Source organism: Camelus ferus, chromosome 17, assembly GCF_009834535.1.
Source record: "Camelus ferus isolate YT-003-E chromosome 17, BCGSAC_Cfer_1.0, whole genome shotgun sequence".
NCBI lineage: Eukaryota > Metazoa > Chordata > Mammalia > Artiodactyla > Camelidae > Camelus > Camelus ferus.
Genome location: NC_045712.1, coordinates 47134255 through 47160698, shown reverse-complemented (window position 1 = coordinate 47160698; position 26444 = coordinate 47134255). Strand labels below are relative to the sequence as shown.

The 26444-nt window shown below is 44.5% G+C and overlaps 1 protein-coding gene across 1 annotated transcript in view; it reads right to left on the bottom strand.

The window, feature by feature from the left end:
• Nucleotides 1–26444, bottom strand: part of GADL1 (glutamate decarboxylase like 1) — a 134164-nt gene that overhangs the window by 8231 nt on the left and 99489 nt on the right. The gene's annotated exons all lie outside the window — the stretch shown is intronic.

The window sequence follows — 26444 nt, the reverse complement described above, 5'->3', positions numbered from 1 at the left end:
CCGCACCTACCCTTTCAGCAGGACACAGCCTGGAGGCCCTGGAGCTGGTCCCAACACTGCTGTCTACTATCATAAGGGGGTCAGATTCTCTGGTTGTTAATGTGGTTCTGGACCACATCAACGCCCAGCAGGGAGGGCGGATGTTCCTATTTGTTCCTGAGTTTAATGAGAAGGTTTTTCATGTTTAATATATATTAATTAATCTATATCAATATGTATTAATCTAACATATCATATAAGCAAGCAAAACAATATAATCATGAGATAACCTCTAAGCCTTAACATCAATTTTGAAGGTCATTCAACATGTATATTTTTTTTTTCCAGTTTCTAAGGTATTTTTTCCCCAAGGTCTAAAGATTTTTTTCCAATTTTGAAGGTCATTCAACATGTGTATTTTTTTCCAGTTTCTAAGGATTTTTTTCTTTCTCCATTTTAAGTGGGAGCAATAATTGTGGATTACTTTCTTGATTTACTCTTTCAGAGACAGGTATAAAACGATGAAATTGCTTTTTCAAACCTGCTATTGTTTAGCTTTGGAAATAATGGAGTTCGGCTGAATGGAGCGTGGAAAATGAAACCCTGGCCACGTGGCTGCCTAATCCATCTCCTCGGGCAGTTTTCGGGAGTCCAAAAACACTACATAATTGAGTTTTTCAACCCGTGTGAGTGGATTATTGTGTGGCTGCCTGAAATAATCCTCTCCTCCTTCACCACCATTCTGACCCAGTTTAGGGAAGTGTCTTTAATATCTTCTTCTACTTCATTGACCTTCAGGCGGAAGAGCCAGAAATATCTGCATTTAACTGGTAGCTTTCATGGTCCAGCTCACCAAAGGGTCAGCTTTCTCTCAAAAGGATACCAAGACTTACAAAGTACAGGCGATTTGACTTTCTGTGTCATAACCCTGACAAACAGTCAGTGGAGAGCTGGAATAACCCAAGTGTCTCAGAAGGTGCCTACCTGCAGATGGGAGTGGATCAAAAGCTGTGGATGGGACCTGCTTATTTGTCAAGTCACCGGCACTCACCAGAAAGAAAAACGGAAACACACATGTGGAGGGTGAGGTAAGAACCAAACACAGAACTACAACCTACCCCAAAGAGGAATGGGATGGAGAAATGCTTACAGGAAGCAGTGACTCCCAGATGTCAAGGCACACACTCACTACCTAAGCGATGGTTAACAGGATGGAGTTTCTCTAGTTGGCAGATGGGGGACTGATCGTTCTAGCCTGCAGTAGATTTTATTACTGTTTCCAAAGATTCAGATATCCTTTTTGTATGCGCATCCAGGTGGCCTGCAGCGCCCCCCAATGGCAGGAGTAGGTAGCAGCATTCCATTGTCACGGAACGAAGCCCCAGCTGAAACTTTAAGAATCTTTGCGTGTTTCTGTTGGCCCTTTGCTCCTGTCCCTTTGTTGGGAGGATGGCATGTCCCACAGGGGTGTCCTCCTTGGGCCTGGATGCGAGGACGACGGACAGGGACGCTGCAGCAGAGCAGAACTGCCACCCACCCACAGCTGACATGAAATGTGCTTGAGAAACAAACCACTGAGATTAGGGAGGGAATACTCATTTGTGCTGGAGCATAACTAAGTGAAATCCGATCAATGCGACTCAAACCAAGGTGTATATCGTTAGATCTAGTGCGAAGTCCTGCTTTAGAGGAAACTAGACAATTCCTGCTTGCTTGGATGTTTGGCTCTGATGAAATTTCTCTGCATCAGACACGAGACTAAAGCCCTCAGACACTGCAGGTACCCTGCAGTTAGGTTTCCAAAAGCAAAGTCAAGGCAACAAGCTGATGACTCTAACCCATTGTTCAGTAAACACCTGCTACTGGGGAAGTGGTTTAGAGCGTCAGTCAATCTGCAGCACAGGGGTTGGCAAACGTTTCCTGTGAAGGGCCAGACTGCAAACACGTTAGGCTTTGAAGCCCAGTTTCTGCTGCAGCTACTCAGTTTGTAAGTGAAAGCAAGCAGAGGTGATAGTGAACACATGGCTGTGTTCCAATAAAACTTTATTTACAAGAACGATCCACCGGCTGGATTTGGTCTGTAGGCTGACCCTTCTATAGCACAAGAAAGTTTAAAAAAAAAGAACCCCACACACATGGAAACAAAAAAATCTTAAAACAAGCTTAATGTTTTACGAACCAGGTTTATATTGTTTTAACTATAAAAGCTACCCAGTGGCCAGCGAAGGGCATGGACAGTTCCTGGGCTATGCCACAGAGATAATAAAAGCCACTCCCTAAGTTTTTGGGAGGAATTAATTAAGATGCAAGAGAAAGTGCCAATGAGTAAGGACTCAGTGAATTTCAGCTCTTGGCATCCTTCTTTGTCCTGCTGTACCAGACTCAGGGGATTCTCAATGAAGACCTATTTAATGCATGCCGAGTTAACGAAAGAGGTCAAACAGTAGTGAGGTGAAGCCGAGACTCCTTTAAGTCAACATTTGCTGAGCAATCAGCTTGAAAGACAAACTTAGGATAACAAAGAATGAACATTAATATATGCCACGATTTACATGTCCATTAATTAGATTGCTAATTATATTGACCTGACATGGAAATGCTTCATTTTCAATTCAGCAGTATATTTGGAATAAGAGGTAATAATTCTGTGTCCTACACCAAAGTCCTGGAATTTCCCAAGTCTTGTATTACAGCTCTGTCGTGCATGGACAAGGGAGAGAAGACAAGATCTCAGCGCTTTCTGCTCAATTACACAGGAAGTCAATTTTGTAACTTAATGAACTCAGACTGGCAGGTCAAGCTTTCTTCTAACAGGCAATGCATCTCAATACTCTATGTTTCTGTTAAAAGTCTTCTAACATAAATAATTAGGGCAAACGTGCTTAGGATCCCAAGGCCAATAGCCACCATCTTTGGCAAATGGGCCATGGAGACAATTGTTGAGATAACTGAACCAATTTTTTTCTCCCTGTAAATTTAAATGCCACCAGAGAAGAGTATATTTATTTTTTCAACACACTTTTTTTTGTCTGACTTAGTGTTTTAAATTTATCCTCTTGGATTTGCCGTGTCCCTGAACTCTAAAATCCCCTCCCCTCCATCCTTTCCATTTCTTCTACTGCCCAAATAATAAACAGCACCATTAACAACCACACCACATCTTTTCTCAGGAGATGGATAATCTGACATGCATCTTTTCTATTACAGATCCCTTCCTTGTAAGACACCAAGGCAGGCTCAAACTCCTAACATTTCTGTGAAAATCTTCTTTCTCTTTCTCTTTTGTGCTTTTCTCTAGGTCAACAGGCATCACACACTCAGGAACATCAACATATGAGGTAAATTTGTTGTTCTAATAACTTGGAGATGCAAGAAAAAATTATGAAAATAATTGTCAATAAAAGGGGCCATTTAAATGTTTGAAAAAAATGAACCAGATGAATCATATGCACAAAAGTCATCTTCTATGAATTCAATGATGTCTTTCAGTGTTCCTGAGGGCCGGCCACGCAGGGGAGGGAAAATGAAATAATGTGATTTTGGGTATTGAAGGGGAGAGGCCACTGAAGGATCTCTCCCTGGAAGGATGTGCTTGAGGCCAGGAACTCCCATTCTCGATCCTCAGGGGCCTTTTCTGGTACCTTGTGAGGTTACAGTGGTGATAACAGGGATGTCTATAACACGGCATCTTTCAAGAGTCCTGCACTTTTCTCCTTGCCCCTCAGATGATTTTCATGATCCCAGGCCCCAGCTAAGCCTTGCACACCAACTGTATCCTCAGACTCAGTCCATTAGAACTGGGTTCTGCTTAGTTTATGTTGACAGTCGAACCATCACAGGTGGAACCAGGCCATGGTTCCCTCAGGGATTTTAGCATTCAACCCACTGCACTGTCTAAAAGTTCTTATTTTCCCAAGGAGCTGCCTCAAACATGTCATGAAAAAATTCAGCCTCCTTGGCTTCTGACAATAATAACTCAACTGTGTACATAGCTGTCAAAGTGATGGTGTGTTTAGCTATCTGAACAATCGAGCAGGGAGGGGAGGAGAGTGAGGAACTGGGGGACTCAGCAGAGTGAAACTTAACACTCACTAATTCTGGTAAAGGGTAGGTCATATCTATTCACACATCTCATTGGACAATCGTGTTTACAGAATCCTCAAAGCCGGTTTGTTTTTCAAAGATAGTCTCCAGTATCTTTTGTGAATGAAATGTGTTTTTTAGGATTTAAGAAAAACAACATTAATTCATCATTTCCTTTGAAATGAAGACTTTAGACGTGGCCCTGACTCAGGAACGTGGACAGAAGATTTACATACGACAGCCTGGGTTTCCACATTTCCCAGGTTTCTCACCCTCTGTAAATATTTTCTGTTCATCACTCATCTCACCACACCTGGGTTTCAGTTCCTGTCAGGATAGTGGCCTGCGGTGTGAACTGCTGGTCTCCATCCGGAAGTTAAAATAAATTTGCTCCTGATACAAACTATATAAAATAGATAAACAACAGGGACCTACTGTACAGCACAGGGAACTATATTCAACACCTTGCAACAAGCTATCATGGATAAGAATCTGAAAAGAAAAAATATACATGTATGTATATGTATAACTGAATCACTTTGCTGTACACCTGAAACTAACATTGTAAATCAACTACCCTTCAATAAAAAATAAAATTAAAAGCAAAAATGAATTTGCTCCTGATTCGCAGCACCAGCTAGAGTCACGGGGCCACTGACGATGGGTCTAGCAAAGCTTCCGGCCAATCGCAGGGAAAATGCCTTCTATCAGAACCACCCCCAGATACTGACAGGCATGGTATGCAAACCAGTTCAACAAGAAGCAGACCCACTCGCTCACTGCTATCGGTGAAAAGTCCAGCCATTCTTGAAGCCCGAGGGAGGGACCGTGGTCAGTCCCAGGGGGCTGGCTTTGTGGATCCCCCAGTTTCCTGGACCAAAGCAATGGTGCAGAGAACATGGATGGATTTGGAGCACCATCTAGTGGCAGGTTTGAGGAAGTGCATGAAGTTGCAAGCCCAGTTCTGATGCAGCTGATTACTCTTTCAGTTTTAACTCGTTCTGATATGGTGATGGTGTGATTTCTTTTTTTTTTTTAAGTTAGGCAAGAGCAAAACAGAGTGACCTGTGTGTGCTCCAGCAAAGACCAGATTCAGCTGATTATTCCACCTGTCTCTTGGGAAAAAATGGACATCACTCTTTAGCACTTTCCCGTGGAACCCTAGGAGGAAACTGAGGAACAGCTCACGAGTCAGCCCCATCAACAGTTCACCTTTTTTTTTCTTTTACTGAAGTAGAGTTGATTTGCAGCACTGTGTAAGTTTCAGGTGTCAGTAGTCTAATTCCGCCAGAAAGTCGCGTCTGGAATGACACCAAAGCGTGGAAGCAGAATGATGTCAGGGCACCGGCTTTTCAAACACACATCTGTCAACTGCAATGTGTTTCATTCAGTTAAACGGCGTATGTGTCAGAGGCCTTAGCTATCAAAAACATCAAAACCTGTCTAGACCTCCATCGCTTTTATCAGAAAATGAGTCCCACAGCCCCTATGTCACAGTGCAGGTTACAAAGAAACGCTCAATGAATAGAACAACGTTCCATAATTCGAGGTGGCAGAGAGTGTTTCACTGGGGAGGCAAGCTGAATGTAATTCGACTATTACATTTTGAAATTTTCTATATGAAACTGTGCCCTTTTTTATTTACTCATTCACTTCTTTATCTATAGCTTCTCAGCGCCAACTTCAGTGGCTCTCGGCAGTGAATAAATGTCATGTGACTTACCTCTAAACCTCAGGGGGAAGCATTAAACCAAACAACAACTCATCCCACCCCCACCCCAAACTCCCTCTTGTGGTGCTTTTCCTATAATTAACTATGAATAAGTTTCTGACAAATCTTCAGTCATCTTATTTTGACGTTCAGAAAACCTCACGTCACCAAGCTTGAGCAGAAGCCTGCCTGTCCATTTCTAGATGTTGCTCTGAAGTTCCACCATCAGTTTGACATTTGGGGCATCACTGTCTGTGCCAGTAACTGATTCTAGCTGCTCTACAAGGAGGCAAATGCTGGACTTGTGTTTCTCTTGTTGCTGGGTTTTTGTTTCTAAGTGAAGCTAAAATAGCCTCCATCAGGTCTCCCAGGCTCAATCAGAGGCCCCTGGGAAGACCGTGACCTCCCATCCCGCCCTTGGTCTCTCTCTAACCAGCAGGAAAGACGACGGGCCAGAACGCTGCCTCCTTGCAACTTCCCATTGTTTGACAAGTGCTGTATCATCATCTTGGTCCAGCCTCGTGCTGACTAAGCCATACTTATTTTTAGCAACAAGTGGCTCTTGGGACGTTTCTTCAAGAAGTCAACACTTTAAACCAACTGAACTTACTTTCAACTTAGAGAATAGAGAAGTTTTCAAATATTTCAACTATGCTTTCCTTGTATTTATTTGTGGTCCTTTAGCAGGGAGGGGAGGCTTTGACCTGGCAATGAACTCCCAATCTGTTGGATGGCAAGACAGGAAGCGCACCTGCAGGCAGGAAGAATGGCAGGCTGCCCGCTCCGAGCTTTAGACCCACCATCCGCGTCCCCACCGTCCGCGTCCCCGTCCCCGCCATCCACGCCCCCGCCGTCCGCGCCCCTCGCTCAGCCCCGAACACCACCAAGCCGCAGAGGCACTCCCACAAGGACTGATACTGACGCCAGGGAGGGGTGAGAAAACATGAAAATGATGTTCGCATGAAACGAAATGGGTTAAATATCAGCATCGAAGAATCAAATGTGATGGGGCTTTAAGATGCAGTGTCCTTCCTACAGGCGGTGATCAGGGTGATGGAAAAGGCTGCTCTGGGCAGGAGAGGTGGTACTTCAGAGAAGGGCCCAGAGATACTGCTGACACTATTATCATTATGCTATCATTAGAGCACAGGATTTGCAAGTTACTCCTCCGCTTTCTCCTCTTCCTTCTTCAAAGTAAGGCTAAAGCATTTCAGACTATCCCCATTCGACGTCTTTCACTCCTCTGACGTGCCTTCACAAACACAGGGAAGGAGTTAAAATTATAATCAAAAGAGTATTGCTCAGAGGTATGTCTCCCTGGGGTGATTATTCACAGCATCCACTCCGCTTGCCAAAGTGTCCTGAATTGAGCAATACATTCTCTGCTCACCAGACACACACTGAGTCCATCTCACGGATGCGGCGTCAGTGGGCGGAGCTGCCCAGGTGGGCGCGATGCAGTAACGGTACCCACAGGCACCTGGAGCCCCGCTAAGGTTTCTGAAACACCACGTCTACGGAGACATCCAAACAACACTCCAAAGGTGAGGCTGTATGAAATGTCATCGTGCCCACTGAGAGGGGGCCACTGTATGTTTCAAATGTTGGAAAGCACACTGGATACACATCCCACCACTTCTTTCCTTCCTCTAATGCCAATCTTTTGCCATAACTGCTGCAACTAATTGCCAGTACACACACACACACCATGCATGTGCACACGCGCATATTGTAATTTGTTCTGTGGTTTCATGTTGCTTGATTTAAATCAGTATCTTCCTTAAATTAGTATGTCTTCAGCTTGACTCAAAAAAAGTGCTAATTCATTTGCCTGACTTAGAGAGCCCATATTTTATTGTTTTGGGGGGAGCGCACAGGGGAGAGGTAATTAGGTTTATTATTTGTTTTAATGGAGGTACTGGGGATGGAACCCAGGGCCTCGTGCATGCTAGGCACGCGCTCTACCACTGAGCTGTTCCCTGCCCGCTGAGAGCCCTTTTTTTTTTTTTTTTTACCTACAACTGAACATCAGACCCTGATAGAACCTAAAATAAACAGGACACAATATATTTTACAAATTTTTGGAAGACACAGGATATCATCTCTACCACAAGGTCACCTTTTGTAGCAAATGTCAAAAGGTGTGTGTTTTGGTTGAGAAAGACGTAAAGAGCTATTTCTTAGGCAAACCGAATATATCAAGCAGAGCAGAAAAAAGGCCTCCAGATTTTGAATGGCGGTATCTGCAGAAAACAGGCAAATGTAAAATTTTAAGGACAAGTGATATGAGGGATGATCTTCTCCGGTCCCCAGTACTGCAGTTGTGACCCAGAGACCTTGACACAGGTACTGAGAGGCTGCCTTAAGAGTTCTGCTGCACTGGCACCCCCTGGTGGCCTCACCATCTCACTGCTCAGTTTTAGAGGAAAGCCCCTTGGAAACCTTTTCAGAGGTTTTTGTCACAGGCTAGAGTAGATTCAACAGGCAAGGCTAAATCCAGCTCCCCTCTGTACCCCCGGCAAATTTCATTCCCCTCTCTCTCCAATGAGTGAACAGCAAACGGTAATGAGGCCAAGGATGAAAAGAACCAAAAAGAAAGGAAAAAAAACATGTGCGGGTGGATGGCTGTCTGAGTAAGACAGGCTGAGGTTCTGAAATTAAACCCAGCAGGCGGAATCTTGCAAAGGCTGCCGGACCGATGGCTGAAATCTCCTTCATCCAAGTGCTCTTGTGGGCCCTCAGTCCACTCACACAAAGGGACCTTCTCTGGGAAACCTGAACTGTGGTCCCGCTCCCGGGATTTGCTTGGGTAATTTTGGGGTCATTACCAAGGAAGGCAGAGTCACAAATTGAGCAGGAGCTCAATCTGCCATGAAAAAAGCCTAACTAACGTGTTCTGCTTTCAGAACTGTAGGGCCTGCCTCTCCTATCCGACAGTTACAAGGCACAGTTTAAGCACAAAATCCATGTTAGTGGGGTGAAGAAATGTATGGTATGAGATGATGGGGTAAGCGTGGAGTCTCAGCCCACGGCCAGCATCAGCCCTTGGCGATGCCCTACATCTGTTACCATGGTTACTGTGAGTTTACAGCCGCCCTGGAGATGAGGATGATAAGCAACTCTCTTTGCTTCTTTAAATCCTCAGATGGTGGTGGGGTTTTTTTGTTTTTGTTTTTTTTTTGTTTTGTTTTGTTTTAGATTCTACATAGAAGTGATATCATATGGTATTTTTCTTTCTCTTTCTGCCTTACTTCACTTAGAATGACGATCTCCAGGTCCATACACGTTGCTGCAAATGGCATTATTTTATCCTTTTTTATGGTTGAGTAGCCCACAGTTTATTTTTATCAAAGAGTCCTACATGCAAGCCTTTTGGGAGCACAAAGTGTAATTTTATCCAACTGAAGAAATAAAAGTTATCAAGTAATATTACCTCACAGATTCCTTCAGGAAAGGAAAATGGAGTAAGTTGTGACTGCATCTTGAGAGTTGGATGCAGTCCCGATGAGACACATTATAAAGCCAAGGTCCCAAAGGGCTGTGGGAAGGGAGAGCCCCATGGGAATGCGGGTGACAAACTTTTGGAGCTACGGGAGCCTGGGAGCAGCAGGAATGCAGAGCCCAGGGTCTACGGCTAAGCTGATGGACGATGAAAAGTGAATTACCCCAGTGGCTAAATATTTATGCTTCATGGAGTGGAAGGTATTTAACTGTAAATGAGCCAAGAATGCAAAGTCAGAAGGAAAAAAAACAAACAAAAAAAACCTGCCTGTGAAATTATGCTTCTGACGACGACGTAAACCCTCCACTGCCCTGAGAGCTCCGGTTTTGTAAAAGCTGCGGCTGACGGAGAAAATGAAGCAGTGAGGTGTTTACTACATTTAACGGAGATAAACCTGCAAGTGGAGGAGACGTAATTACCCAGCGTGTTTTCCTAAAAATGAATCTCAACTCTGTGCCGTCAGGGGGGACACTGCAGGGCACTGGTTTCTTTGCCTTTTCTAGTTCGTTTCAGAAAAATCATCTCACATGCATGGGAAGCATTTAAGTTTTTTCTTTAGAAGCTAGCAAGACGGTCAAATATCCAAAGGCTGAGACTCTCACTGAGGAAGCAGTGAGAAGGGGAGCTACTCCAGCATCACAGCGTCTCCGAGGAGGGGTTCCTGGGTGAAGGCGCCACGTGGGCTTGCAAGAGAAATACAGAGGGTCTGCATTTCTACCGAGGGCTGACTCCCCTTGAGCTGACCGCGAATTATATCCCGACGAGATATGTCTTGTATGTAGTAGGAGATAATTATTTATTGACTTGGAGGTATAGAGATGTTTACTTGACAAAACCACCCACCTGATTAATTAAAGAACCCGGATTTTCTGTTGTTGTTGTTATTACATAGCAACAATGGAAGAGGACGGTTCCAACCTAGCTCTTGGAAGAAGAGAACTGCTATAAATAAACGTTTCTATGCAGCAGGACGTGTAGGAAGTCAAAAATTCCTCTAAGCCAGCACTGGAGTAAATGCAAAGGCCACTAGTCCCACATTAAAAAGTGATTAAGCTAAAAGTCTTGGTGAAGAGGCCTCCCCTCTACAGGGCGTTTCTTGGGCCTGTCCTAGGAGGGCCACCTCCTCTGCAACACTATTAAGACGGGAAGTTGTCAGGGCGGTTTTGTTAGGGTGTGCTGTGGGGGAGAATGCGTGCTTGCTGAATGATGGGAAACTTACAGCTATTTATAATGTTTACCTGTATATGTATATGTACTGTATACATATGCATATATGCACACATACATGTGGTATGTGCATATTTATATATAACAATGGAATGCCAGTTATTATATGTTCACCTGTCTATTTATATATATATATATATATAGTATATACACACATGTACACACATGCATATACACATGTGAATATATATAGCGTATTTATATGTGTATCTGTATGTTTATACAAATCTTAATAGTGTGTGCAATATAGACTAATATATATTAATATACATTGCATGCATATACATATATGCACACACGTATATATGGATTATATTTATATACAATGTTGTTGATATGTTCATCCCATACATTTATATGCGCACAGTATAAATATAGTATAAACATGTACGTACACATATACACGTTTAAATATATATGTACATGGAGTATGGCTATATGTTTGCACCCTCCATTAGGCCTTAAGCCCACCAAGGACAGGGAACCCTTCTAGGACACTGCCTGAAAGCACTCAGTAAACATTTATGAAGTGAGTGATTGAATAAAATAGAAATGGGATGTCGAGAAACATGTTATGATAGAAAATAATTTAAACATGTGCCAGAGTCCTCACTCTTTTCCTCATAAAGGCAAACGCGAGGCCCTCACCTGTGCACCAACCCTCACATGCACGACCCCAGAGCCACCCTGTGGGGCTGGCTCTGCTGGGTGAGCCACGCTGGACCTCCAGCAGCCTCCTCCTGTGTGCACCTGAGGAGCCCCGCTCCCAGGCCATCCACAGAGACCCTACCCAGGCCCGGCAGCAGGGACCCAGCAGCTCCGCACGGGAGGCATGCACGGAGTAGGAGGGAGCTCTGCAGAGCGCCTTGGCCGTGGGGAGCCGGCAGCAGCAGAGACAAAACAACGTACCAATCTTGGGACACACGATCTAGCTACATCAGGAAGGCTTCATTTTTCACGCCATCCTTTGCAATGATCATCTTTTCATGGGCCACAAAGACAACATGGAGCCTGGTTACAGTAAGAACTGAATTTAACTCTTGGCTCCACCTCGACTCTAGCTCGTTAACTGCTCCGGGCCTCGGTTTCTTCCTAGGAAAGGCGGGAATGCTAGTAAGACGGGAACTGTGACTTTATAGGTTCTTAGGCAAGTCAGGTGAGATTGTGGATGCGGAAACACTTGTGGAGCCATGAAACACTCTGAAGTTTATCACTTCAGAAAGAAAGGTGTCTTTGGGGCAGGAGGACTGCAGACAGAGGGCTGATTTTCTCTCCCTCTGCCATGCTTTGCAATGTGGCTGGCTTCGCAATTTGCTCTGGTCTATAAAAAAAACAGCAGAAGTGATGCTGTGCTGGTCCTGAGCCCGAGAAGTCTTGCAAACTTTCATTTGCTCCCCTGGAACCCTATCACTGCCAGGAGAACGGTCCCAGAATAGCCTGGTGGGGATCCAAGATCATTTGGAGGAGAGCCCAGCTGGCCCAGCGGAGGCCACAGTGCAGCGTCCAGCAGCAGACACAGCCGTGAGGAGCAGGGCTGCCCGCCCGCCCCAGAGCTGCCCGGAGGTGTAAGACGGAGCCCAGCCGAGACCAGCAGAACCACCCAGGTCACGTGTAAATTTATAAGGACGGATGTTAGCTTATTGCTTCAAACCACTGGGCCTGGGGGTGGTTTGCTAAGTTGCCATCACTAACAGGTCCAGAATTAGACTTTCCTACCAGAGCTCTGCAGGGTTAACATGGTCAGAAAATGTGTGAGTCAATGATGACTGACTGGTACAGCTTTTCCCTGCAGCAATTCCGGGGGGCAGATGGCAGGTGTTGGCCACGATTCTTGGCTGACCTCAGGACTGGGGCTGAGAGCTCCTGAACTCAGCAGAAAGCCCGCCCTTAGTTCACAGGACACCCTGGGAATGCCTGTGTGTCTGCTTCCAAGATGCGATCTAAAAAGAAGGTAAGAAATGGCCTCCTGGATCCTGTCCCCTGGAAGGATGCTGTCCCGATAAAAAGCCAACGAGGCAGGCCAGTCGCTTTTTAAATATAGCTTCTGAAATCAACCCCCCCAGTCTGACATTTAAAAATCAGCTGACACAGGAAAGCAGGAAGGGATTAGTTAGCAAAAGACTAGCTCAGAGGCCAGATCACCAGCAGCCTATAACCACCACAAATGCTCAGGACAGTCTGCAAGGCAGTGGAAAGGTAGCTAAGAAAGACGCGGACAGGTGAGCTATCAAAGCCTTCTTCATGACCAGCTGTGTCCGCGCCCACAGAGCTCCGGCCACGTGGCCAGCGCTGGTGTGATGCCCTCCATGAACATTCCAAGGATAATCGCAGGCCCGGGGTAAACGTTTCCCGGTGTTTCTGCCTTGTCGTTAGCGTTTTGCTCATTTCCCAGGGCTTACGCTCTCCCACTGAGTACGCATAAGCGTGGGCTCAGGGCTCAGGGCTCCAGTCACCCCAATATTTCTCATGATTAATAAATCAAGTGCTCAAGGACCTGCTCTACAACTTCTACAAATATACTCCCAACTTGCTTTACGGGCGCTCTGTGGTGTGGCTTCGGGCCAGCCACCCTTCCCTCTTCCCTCTGTTATCAAAATTCACCAGCAGCAAACCGGCTCAAACTCCCAGCAAATAAGCAAAAATTGAGGAGAAGCATCTGAGCTTAAGAGGAGAAGGCCAGGTACCCATCAACAGTGACTGCAGGTAACATTTATCAAGAACGTTCCCAGGCCCTGAGCGCCACGGGGTTCATCCATTAGCAAGTCATGCTCATTCAACAGGTTACCACCTGCCAAGCACTGTCAGTGGCGAGAACCAAGTGTTGCATGTTTCCGATGCACCCCTTTCCTTGGCTGACCTCGGCTAGCTCCCTGCAGGGTCCCACCTGGCTGATGACTTCTCTCGGGGCTGCTCTCTGCAGCTTCTCCCAACTCTGCCTTTTGTCAGAGATCCATTCCCTACGCTTTGCCTTCAGCCGTTTTACTCCCTTCCCTTTACCAAGAGTCACGGTGCCTGGGCTTAAGAACTTTATGATCAGATTAGCTCTGTCACTAACTAACTAACTTATCAACTCATGAGATGCTGGACAAGTGCCTTACCCACTCTGAGGGCAATCGCAGAGTCTCCTTCATAGAAAAGACTAAATGAGACTATATGCTTCATACAGGGAAAGATGACAGAGTAAAAGCTCAAAAAGTGTTATGGAAAACCCAGTACAGGCCTTCCATGATTATACAGATTTGGTGGAAGGGGAAAGTCAAAACCATTCCTAGAGTCTCATTACTGAGAACAAGATCTCCATGGTGACCCTGGTTCAAGAAGACTTTGTTGTATGTCCATAAAGCAAGTCTTCTTGATACATGTGTGTGCTGCTTTACAACTTATAAAGTACTTCCATAAACAGAACCCTCTGCTGTTCTGGCCACCAGGCAGCACCTTCTAAGACCCGGTACAAATGCTACCCTGGAGATGAAGTCTCCCCTGAGCTGTCTGCAGAAGACATCAGGGGTGGATTCAGCATCAATCCCACCTCCTTCTAAATAAAGTACCTTCCTGCACTGAAGAGGCTCATACATTTCCCAGACTCCCTTGTAGCTAGGGTGTCTGATGTGATTGGAAGTTAGCCAGCCAAGCCGATCGGGTGCACGTGTATTAGCCATCATTTCAGAACAGACTTCAGCGGGAGGAGAGGTACAATTACAGTAGGGATGCATTTTTGCCGGGAAGGTCACTGTGGGGCAGCTGTTCTGGTGCTGACATCGCTCATGGCAGATTCACAATTGGTCGGGCCACTCAGACTGGAGCAGGGCAGCAGCCCCCTGGGTGGCCCAGTTCTGGGGCAGGGTTTTGACACCCGCGTCTTTTTAGCCCTCCAGTGATTATGTAAGTCTTGAATTCTCTACAAGTCCCTTTCTTCTTCAATTAGCCAGAGTATATTCTATTTTCTTCCCTTCTTGATCTCTAAGCAGTCACTTAGAAAAGGAATTCGTTTTGACCTCCTTTCTGTAGCTATAGTACAGGCTCCTGCCCATAATCCTTATGACAGTTGACTTTTCATTAGAGAAACTTTTATATATGACCGTCTATTCTTCAACTTGAAAGCTGCTTGAAGGAAGACACTATGTCATTCTCAAGTTTGATTTTCTCCTCCATGGAGCTGGGCACAACGCATGCCCTGAATTGAACTGAGACAGGCACCCACATCAGCACCATGGCTGGCAAACGACTGATTTTAGATTATCTCAAGGTTTTATTATTCCATGCTTTATCTCTTGTTCAATGATGCCTAAATGCCTGTTTTCAAATTGACATTTTTGTTTATAGTAGATTAGGTAACTCTTTAGAAATATTTATTCTCACTGCCTCACTTCCAAGAGAGCCACGTATTGATTTTGGCCATAGGGCCTGATTTGGCCTCACCCTGGGGTGGAGCCTGTCTCTACCACCATTTTTTTTAAACTCCTTTTTTCCCTAACCTCTTTATTGTGGTATGGTATATTCACATATTTCAGATGTACAATTTGATGAGTTTTGACATGTTTACTCCCGTGAAGCCACCACCACAATCAAGATAGCTAACATTTCCATCACTCCTCAAGAGGTGTAATTTTCAAATTCCCAGTTTATCCCTTCCCACTCCCTTTACCCCCTGGTAACCGTAAGTTTGTTCTCTATGACTGTGAGTCTGTTTTCCACCACCTTTTAATGTTGGGTTCAGTTATGTGACTTGCTCTGGCCAAGCTTATGTGAGCAGACAGGCTACAACAGAGATTCTTGCAATGCTCTTCCGTGGAGGTCTGTGCTGTTGTCATAACAGCATGACCCAGAGAGCCCACTGGTTCAAGGAGGAGGGCAAGAGACCCACGGAGCAGAGCCACCCCACCCCATGGGTCCAGCCTAAATTAGCCCCGCCCCAACCTCCCCTCTCCCTCTCATCTGCGGAGGCACGAGCAATGCATGCTCTCTGCTGTGTATCACTGCGGTTTGTGATCACTGGTGAGACAGTGCTCTTGGAACAATCAGTCACGTTCCTGGAAAGGCAAAGAAGGAAGTTCTCTCTTTCAAAGAAGATCGGGTGTATTAGAAACCTGGATGAAGTTTAATGCTTGCCTCCAGCACCTTCCCTTCGCTGCACACCCACCTTCCTCCTGGAAGCCCATCTGCAGTGTTTCCACAGCATCACCCCTGCACGGGCTCCAGCTACTTTCCGCCTCCCCCCCCAACCCCCTCATGCCTTCTCAGTAGATGGAACTCAAGTGTTTGCTTCTCTTTATTGAAGCCCCTCTCAGTATCATTTTCAGAGACTTGCATCACTCTCGGTGGCAAACTCCCAAACTCTATCCCCTCTCCCTAAGTGGTCCTTGAGTCCCAGCCACAGAGACTGTCTCCAGCTGGCCCTCCTCTGGGGTCCCTCATGTGGTACGCCCGGACCACGGCCAGCAACTTCTTCTAACTTCCTGTCCTGTCTCCTCTCTCCTTCACTGACCATCTCCCAAGTCATTCCCATGCAAACATCTCAGGACCCAACAGTTCTCTTCCTCTCACCAAACCACACTCCAAATGTAACAGCTGCCAGATACCGTGCAGGTGAACCCAAGTGGCTTTCATGAGCACTCACAGGGAATTATTTAGGCCTGGAGAGCTTCTAAGGTAAAGGAACACTCTGGAATGATTTTATAAAGCAAGAGTGACTTTGGCAATGAGACTTTGCCCTGAATGTGTTCTCTGATTTCAGGATTTTCACTGTACACCTTTTTCTTGAATGAGGGGCAGGGAGGTGAGGGACAGAAGGTGGAGCCTCACCTAGAAAAAGATTGTGGGAACCAGTGAGGGTTTTGGTGGGAAACTCTGGCCACTTCTGCTTCGATTATCAAAATTAAAGGCTGATACGCTGTGCTGTCTTATTCAAAAGTCAAAGGCTAATAAAAATGTAAGCAATATTAACTCAGACTGGAAAAACGGGGATTAAAATTTACCATGCAGAACACAGACCATAAAGAGTCTGCAACTAGGTTTTTGTTTTCCACTCAAAAGGGGTATCACGCTGTCAGCTTCTGTACCAGCATTTAACGGAGGACCTCTGAAGAAACCCTGGGTGTAAATCACATATTGTATGCTTTATTTAACTCACTCTATGTGATTCCAGCTTTCCCTCAAATCTGGCTGAGTTTCACTGTCCATTACTGAGCGCTGTCCCATGGGGGGGGGGGGAGGTAAAGCAATGTGAAGAATTCTGGGCAAAGCCTCCAGGGAGGAGGCCTCGAGAACCCCTTATCAAGATGCTGAGTTGAAACCGACTCAGGGAATATTTATTTGGTGAATTCCAGGGATGAATGACAACTGCTTGCCAAGTATGTGTGGGGCTTATTAACAAAACAAGTGCATAAGGTGTCTCACAGGCATCCAGTGTCAGCCGCACACAAATTTTCACATCCCATTAACCTCAGAACCTGAGGTTTTACATGTTTATTTTTACTGCATTGTATATTTTAGCCATCCAAGGTTTTGTTTTGTTTTGTTTTGTTTTGTTTGCGCAAATGGAAATTGGGTAAGCTTCCTTCTCTAATTCCATGGTTGATCCTTGTTCTTTACTTGGAGAAAGTCTTTGAGTCTAGACCAAACTTCATCCAACTGAAAATATCAATATTTAGAAGACTGTAGTGATCAGAAAAGGGGGCAGAAATGAGATTTTCAGAGGCGTATAGGGGGCAAGAGGAACAGACAGAGAGAAAACAGGTAGGACTAGCATTAAGTCAAAAATCACACTGGAGCCCTTATTCTATATACACCCACAATCAAGCACCCATAAATGCACCGACGGGGGTCAAACCGAAGGTTAATATTTTTAAGACAGTGTTGAAATAGTGCAGCTCATCAGTGTGTTGTATTTTGTGTTATATAATAAGAAATGCACATGTGTGCATGAGCGCGCACACACACACACATCTGTGATATTTGGGGATGATGGTCACATGGGTGGAGTGAGATTCTAAGAAAAGGGAGCATGTGGAACGAAGGTAAAAAGGACAGAGATGAGACCCTGAGCTCGGAGCTCTGGGATCTGAAAGTCACTGGAGTGGACTGGACTGGGGGAGGCGTGGCCGCAGGAGGAGGCAAGGCCATGTCGCCACACACCTCGACGGCCTCACGGAGGAACGCGCATTTCCTAGAGGAGGTGGCGGGAAGGTCTAAGTTAAAGGGTGGGGCATGGTGATTCAGCAGCTGTGTGTCCCCAGCCCTTGGACAGGGTGCAGACAGGGGCTTGGAGGAGAGGCCAGGCTAGAAGGAGATGGGTCAGGTTGAGACGTTTGACGTGATAATCTAGGCAGGAAAACAGGAGTGAGGACAGACGCGTCACACAGCCTCCCGTTCACCAAGCCCTTCGACATCACGTCCATTTGGAAGGTTGTGTTCAGTGTCCACAAGATTTTTCTGAGCTGCCATTCCAGCAAAATACACACGAAGCACATCTGAGCCCTTCACGGCAACACCATGACCTCCAAAATCAGAGGTTAGAAATCTAACAAAACTAGTTTCATTAGCATATAGACTGTTTTTTTTTTAATTTTTGTTTTTATTTGTAATGGAGGGACTGGGGATTGAACCCGGGGCCTCGTGCATGCTGAGCACATGCTCTACCACTGAGCTCCACCCTCCCCACAAACTGTATTTTATTCAGCACATTTTCTATGTTTCTCTGACTTCCATGAAAAATCTCCCTGTGTGTGTATATACATAAATGTATATAGACATTCAAATTTTATATGTAATTATATATATGTGTGTATGCATATATGATTTATATATAACATCTTTAGTCAGCTTTTAACCAGAAATGTTTAAATTATGTGACAAGTTAATATATCTATGAAATGAAGAAACGTGCAGGTATCAGAAAATATCTATTTTGAAATGATGTAGAATGTGGCTATCTATATTTGGAAAGTATGGCTTTATAAATAAGTTCAGTAATACAAAAGAAATTATCTTTTCATTGATTTTTTTCTTTGTAACAAAAAAAACAAAAACATCGTAGGGTGTCCTTATTAACTAACTTTAAACCTCTGAGCAAGGTTATCAGGCACTAAAATACTTTATTCAATATTAATTTTATGATAATCTCATAGAAAAAATTAATATGATAAGTATTTTACAAAGACGTAAATTTATATTTAACATATTCATTTCTGTATTTATATTTGACACATTCATATTTATCTTTAATAAAGTAATTAGTGAAGCTATTTTAAATTTAAACTTTGTACCAAAAAATAAAAAATAAGTAAACTGCTTTAAGAAATTTTAAAAATTTAGTTCTCTTAAATAATAACTGAGGATATGAAGAGGGGAAAATCTCTTAATGCAGTTATAGTATAGGATTTTAGGCCCAAGGCCTCCTCTCTGTTCAGACTGTAAGGAGATACACAGTAGAAAGTAGTTTTCAAGACATGATCTGACAGATTCTGGGGTTCAGAGTGTAACAGAAGTCGTAACTCAGTTTTGCAGCGTTTCTGTTAGGTCACACCTACAATGTAATGTAAGAACAACTGAACTGCAGGACCCCTGCCTTATAAACTAAAAGCCCAGCTGAACCTCCACTGATAAAAACTAAGGGCTACTTCAGTGTTAATTTTTTAAAAATCTGTCCTGTTATCTTCATAAAACCTCAGTCTCTAATTATAATTTTTCTAAGCTTTGATCAACATTTTACTAAAGAAATTACTCAACAAAACAGATGCACCCCCAAGAACCTGGGTGTTCAGCATAGATAGATAGTAGATAGATAGATAGATAGATAGATAGATAGATAGACAGACAGACAGATAGATAGATAGATAGAATGGGCAGATTCAAATCAGAATGCTGACAGCCTGATTGTCTTTTTACACTCAAGCATTGTTAAAGCATATGAAAGACATGATTTGGACCCAGTCCTCTACTACAAAATTCTGGTCCACGGCAGTACCACCTGGACAATCAGCTCCCCCCAGATTGTAGCAGTCTCCATTCTGAGCCAGCCAGGTGACAGGTGACATTACAATCAACTAAAGTGAACTCCGCTGCTGTGGTTCTAGCATTTAAATGATCCCTGTCCCCGCAGCTCCCTGCCAAAGCAGTGGGGTACAGTCACTTTCAGGCTCTCCTACATAGAGGGACACTTTCATAAGAAACAGAGCATGATTCAAAGATACAGCATAATTCAAAATATATAGTAGGAAAAGTCTGAACTGAAACCAAGGAAGCCACCTAAAGTCAGACTTCGAAATTTCTGACCTTCAATTTTTTTTTTTTTTTTTTTTTGCATTCTGAACTCAAGATGATTTGGCCAATAGAACAGAACTAGACAGCAATTGCCACCACCAGCTCTGTGAGATTCACCTACAGACAGAGGAGCTGGCCTCCTCCAACTCAAATGTTCATCTCCCTAAATGTCTGCCTTATCAAGCTGCCCTAGTCCTGAGACTCCTCCCGACAGATCACCACCCGCAAGGTGTGATGGCTCCCAGGCCTTCCTGCACATCGGAAGCCGGATAAAAAAGATGATCCCAGAGTTTTACTCCTGACCAAGCCAATCGCGCTCTCAGGACAAGCATTGTTTTTAAAACTTCTGTGGGTGAGCTGATGAGCAAAAAAGGTAAGAGCAACTAATGTCTCTAGGAAACCACTGAAGGCATGTGAGTTAGTCACCAAACAGTAACCCACGAGGCCATGTCTTTACTCACTGATTCATGCGTTCGGCAAACATTTATCGCGCATCGACTGCGGGATGGCAGCAATGTGAGAAAATGCAAAGGAGCAGTAACGCTAGCAGCCACCCCCTTATTAATCACGCACACAGCCCCAGGCTGGCTTCGTGGGTTTGCAACGGTGCGGCTGCACAGGGTGGCCAGTGGGAGAGCCTGTGCGTGGTTCAATGCTCTGCTGTCATTATCTTGAAATTCTTGATAATTCTACAACGAGGGGCTCTGTATTTTTATTTTGCACAGGGCTCTGTTCTAGCCTGGCTTGGGATACAGAAGCTCAAATATGACCAACCTGAGGGGCACCTCCGGCCCCACCTCTTCATCTCCCCTTCCGTCAGCAGTGTCGTGAATACAAATGAGATAACATTGTTGGTAACAGGGATGCTCGATGCATCATCCTTGTGCCCAAATCCATCAGCTGTTTTCTCCAATGGGTGACGTCTCGTTGCCTGCTCCCCTCTCTTCCCTGGCTTATTGCCATCTTTTCCACTTCCCACCCCAAATGTTGCTATCTTATGGTAACGTCCAAGACAGGGCAGCAAAGATGTCACAGGAGTGGAGAGGGTACTTGTACTCAGGTGACAGGAAATGCTTCCTGGGAAAGCAGGGAGGCTGACAGCCCGCTTTAAGGTGGAGTCAGTCCCCCAGATTCCCTCTACACCAGGTAGAAAACACTAAGAGGCTTCGAGAAGATACATCGTAGTTGTATCCTTTCTGAGGAGGAAACAAGTATGTATCTCTGGGGCCTCCGGGAGAAGACTGCACATGTAAGCAAGCGTGAAGAATGCAGAGGTGAGGCGGAGGGTGGAGCTCAGTGGTATAGAGTGCCTGCTTAGCATGCATGAGGTCTTGGGTTCAGTCCTCAGTACCTCCATTAAAACAAATAAACCTAATTACCTCCCCCGACCCACTCCCCCCAAAAAAGATTGAAAAATAAAGGATGCATAGGTGAGAAGACAGAAGGGAAGACAGCAGAGCAAGGGAGTGTGTGAGAAAACACGTGGAGGTGGTAACACTCATGTTTGTCTCCCTTGTTAGACACAGAGCACCAGGGCGGGCAATCAGCATGGTCACACAGCCACACCCCCCACCCCCACTTAGAAGGGCCTCAATCCTGGTTCAATGCTTTGCTATCACAGTTTTAAAACTCTAGATAATTTCTTAAAAAGGGGTCCCACATTTTTATTTCGCCTTGAGCTCTGCAAATTACATTGCCAGTCCTACTTAGTACTGTGCAAAACGGCTTTGTGCACTGTCTCATTCAACCTGTGCGAATCCATGACCCATCATTATGACTGTGGTTCTGTGGAGGGGGATCTGGGGCGTAGGGGAAGTATGCACTTCTCCAAAAGGTACACCACAAAGAAATGATGAAGTCAGGATTTGACCCCGAGTTTATCTCCTGCCTAGCCAGCATGCTTAGCAGCAGTGGGAGGGGAGGCTGGTTCTCCCAGTAATGACAGGAGCAGGTGCTCAGCTGGCTGGAGTACAGGGGCTCTGATGAGCATTAGCAGGAGATGGGGCAAGAGGCTGAGCTCAGTCAGATCCCTGCTGTCCCCGAGGGACTGCAGGCCCCACCCTTTGGGACAGGGGGAAACATGGAAGCGTGGTATGATCAGCGTTGCATTCTAGAAAGTTTATTATGGTATTTAAAGTAATTTGGAGGGTCATTTAGTCTTTCCAATGTGGGGAAACAGGATTAATAATAATGCAAGGTAATATTTAATGAACACTTACTTTGTGCCAGACACTCTACCTGGATTATGTCATTCAAACCTATCAAAACCCTGAAAGGTAGGTGATTTTATTATCCTCATGCTGTTAATTAAAAAAGAGGAGGCAAAGGGACTATAAGTAACTTGTCCAGGGTTCCGCAGCCAGTGAGGACCAAAGGCGTTATTTATTTAACTCTAGATCCAGTGATTTTAAACATCAATACTAGTCCTAACAAGATGTCTTTTTAACTAAGAAAAAGTTCTGCAATACGAAAAAAGATTTTTAAACATTAAAGAATGCTCTTTTAAAAAAGAATCAGAAGGGTAGAGTTTTACCAGCCTTGAGAACTCACTCTAAAGCAACACCATTTAAAACCTTTTGTTCTTGGCACAAAAACAGAAAAACAGATCAATAGAACAGATTGGAAAATCAAGAAATAGAATAAAGTATTTTTTTTAAAATGTAACACATGATAACACAAGCTCCCCATAATAAAGAGTGTTAGGAAGATTATTTCATAAGGAAAGTGGAATAGCTGGATAATAATTGGGGAACTGATCAGGTTAGACACATACTTTACACTGTACACAAAAATAACCTCCACAGGGATGACGGAGTTAAATACAAAAAAAAGTTGAATGACAGAAAAACCAGCAGGAGATGGAATGGAATATTTATCAGATTTGTGAAAGAACAGTAACTTCAGCTTTGAAGCAGTGGAATAAATCATGAAGGAAAGGACTGACATATTTGAATACATAAAAAATTTAAAACTTCTGTACAATGAAAAAACAGCAAGACTGAAATGAAAAGGACATTATACTGAAGGCAATATTTGCATTCTGTCTGACAAAAAGGGCTTTAAAACTCTACATACCCTCATTCGAATCTGTAAGGAAAACATCAGACCTCAAAATATAAATATGTAAGGTAAGGGAAAAACAGTGAATCCACAGAGAAGCACCGTGGGTAAAGGAAAAAAAAAATAGCAGATGCTTCAGCCCACCAACAAGTAACACAACGGAAGTAAAGCAAACTTAAGATAGGATTTTCACCTCTCTTGAGTCACATTTCCCCCCAAAACAGGCAACACCCAGTCTTGCCACAGTGCAGTGGAAAGCTGTGTGCTGGCTTCTTACTGGTGAAACGCAACCTTTTGAAGGTCAGTATCCCAATACACAGCCAGAGTCAGGGTGAGAAATTTTAAGCTTTTCTTTTCAGAAGTTTAGTCCAAATGGATGAAGAAAGAGACAGAGATGTATCTTGAGGGGGAAACAATTTTAAGAGAAAATCATAAAATTATTTCCTTTAAGGTGGTCAGAGCCTGGAGGAGCTTATCATTTGAAGGGAGCAATATGTTTGAGAAAAAAAGAAGGAGAGAGAGAGAAGGCGGGAGAGGAGAGGGCAGGAGGGCAGAGCGGGAGAGGGGAGTGGGTCATGTGATTCCAGGCAGGCTAAGGTCCACACAGCAGACACAAAGGTAAACACAGAAGCGTCTGCTGTGGAAATGAGGGGAAGAAGATGAAGGAGGAGCAACAGAAATGTGTCTGAAGTGAAGACACGGGCCAGTTTGATCCTCTGAGAATTCCTTACTCAGGTGAGCTGTTCTTGGTGCCTCCCAATCCAGTAGCCTGGCAACAGTGACGCTGTGATTTTGTCACATTTTGTAACAGCTTTTATTCACTCAGTATTTAGCATCACTTCCCAGCTAGGAAAGGAAAAATGAGCAAGAGTGCCACCAGGGGGCAGCTTTGGTACTGGCAAAGGGACTTCACTGACTTTCTGCACAAAATATATATATTTTTTCTTTCGGTCCAGGGTCCATTTGTTTTGCAACAATAAATACTGCATCAAGTCCAGAGCAATTTCCTTAATGGTTGTGTTGTGGGTATGAATTTTGCTCTGTAAACTCAGGTGTGCAGGAAATGTCATGGTAGTTTACATCCTCTAAATAAAATTAAATCCGGCCTCAAGCCACCGTCCTCCTTGCCCAGGTTCACAGTCAATCTCAGTCACTGTCATGACTCTCAGCCTCAGAGGTCCTGCAGAGATTCCAGGGGTCCCAGCCAGGGCTAATGTTTAGGTCATTGGTTCAATATGTGAAATGCTTATGGTCTGAACCAACATGGTCCTCAACAGGCTGGACTGTGCCCTTCCCATTAGGAATGGGCAGACATCCTGACATCTGGAACACACACACACAGACAAACAAACACACACACACACACACACACACACACACACCCTTAGGGCAACAAAGAAGAGAGGCTGGGAGCCATTCCTGTCTGGAGAACTCTTGCCTCCAGCACGCCCACATGCCTCTTCCTGCTCTTCTCTCCTGTGCCTGCCTCCCTGCCTCCAGACCCTGCACCTTCCTCTCTGGCTTTCATCACTGCCCCGCTAAGGTTTTCAGGAAATCAAGGCAGAGTTCCTTTTCTGGTAGATGGCACGGAACTCAGACATCCCTCAAAGTTGTCGGTGGGGCAGACACTGGCCACCCTGGAGGATCACAGACAAAGGGACACACCCCCTCATCTCAGGGAGTTTCTGGTGACACACGTGCAGACACAGGTGATCAAGCACTGATGAATTTAGGTAAGAGTTGCCAACTAAAAGCCTCAAGACCAGAGCCCACTGACATGATACACGTTTCATTTGCCAACATCTAAAATAGTGAAGGCAAAGGACAGTTTGCATGAGTATCTATAAACCCAGCATCTCAAAACATGTGTGGCGACCACGCTTTGGAGCCGAGTAGAGGCTGCTGCCTTTATCTGGGGCCACAGCTTTCCAGTTTACCCCAGTCCCCACCACTCTCTATTGCATTATGCCCAGACTACCTCCCTCATTCATGTTACTTGCCCAGCTTCTATAGGTATTTGGGTTTGCCACCCCAGATGAGTAAACTGAGTAAAATTACACACAAGACACAGTGGTAAGTGTTCAATGAAACTGATTAAGTTTCTGCAGTTCCTCAACACTCACGCTGGTGAATCTGGAAATCCAGAATTATTTCCAATGAGCCTTACGATTTGCGCAGACTAAAGACACTGGCACATTCAAGGGATCAACTTGGTTCACGTGTAAATGTTACAGACAAGGCCAGCTGCACTCCGGCATCCAGGAGCCTGCACTCCTGCCTGTGTGCAGAAGGAGCCCGAGGCACAAGAAGGTGTTTGTGAAACGCAGCCTTAGCTCTGTTCTTTGGCCTCATTTCACATCACTGCTATCTCAAGTGCCCGGCAGACCAGCCAGTCCCAAGTGGACAGGTGGGCACTGGGGTGAGTGAGCTGCAGGAGGCCAGCTCTGACCTGTTAAACTTAGGACAGAAAAATAAAAGAAAGAAAAAAATTTTTTTAATCAAGGACATCTGTACTTGTCTGGCTTTCCTGGGGAGTTCAAGTCACTCTCCATGGAAATTCCCCACTATGCACCTGAAGACAACGTCTGAAGACCAAATAGCAGTATATTAGATAGATAAATTAACAACACCAATTTGAAAAATGTGTCCTGTGTGTTGAAGGGTGTTGTTGAATATGAAGGACAACCCACTGTGAGTGTCCCCCCCGAACGTGCGTATCCAACAAGCAAATTGCTGGAAACTTTTCGTGACTACACAACTGCAGAAGAGCGCTGAGCAGACAAGCTGTCAGACGTTCAGAGTACCCTGTGTCCTTCAGCAGAAGGGACTCTCCAGCTTCCCAGCTGACTTCTGAAGAAAGCCGTACTCATGGGACGTACCTCAGGGGCTCCTTGACCCTCCACTGCAGAATGACATAGAAGAAACTGACTACGACTAGCAAAATATCTGACAGGCTGCAGAAAACAGCATCTCAACCTGAAAGACGCCTTAAAAGAACCGCACTGTATCTCAGGTCTTAATAGTCTGGGGAAAGGGAATATGGTGCCCGCAAGACATAGGACATTTATTAGTTAAGCATGTTCGAAATCGACGTCCAAGCCATCACCTGAGGGTCTCAAGTCACACTCAGAAACACCTTATGTAAAGACACTTCCATATTAGATTCTCCTTAAATATAACTAAAAAAATACGGCTTTAAAATAAGTGATATCCGCTAGCAAGCATGATTTCTAAAGATGTTATAAGTTCTATATCACAGATTTAAAAAAGACACTCATCTTCAAAAATTTAAAAAACAGACAAAACAAACAAACAAAAACCTCACCCTTGCCACATCTTTAAAGAAATGGGTGTTTTTCAACAAGGACCTAATGTAGAGCATAGGGGACTATATTCAATTTCTTGTAATAACATATAATGGAAAAGAATCTGAAAAGAAAATGTATATATGCACGTATATGGATAACTGAATCACTTTTCTGTACACCTGAAACTAACATGCAAATCAACTACACTTTAATAAAAAATTTAGAAAAAAAGAAATGGATGTTTTTAGTTCACAATCCAAAAAGGAGTGATTGATAAGCCAATGATGCAGATGACGAGGGAAAGAACATTAGA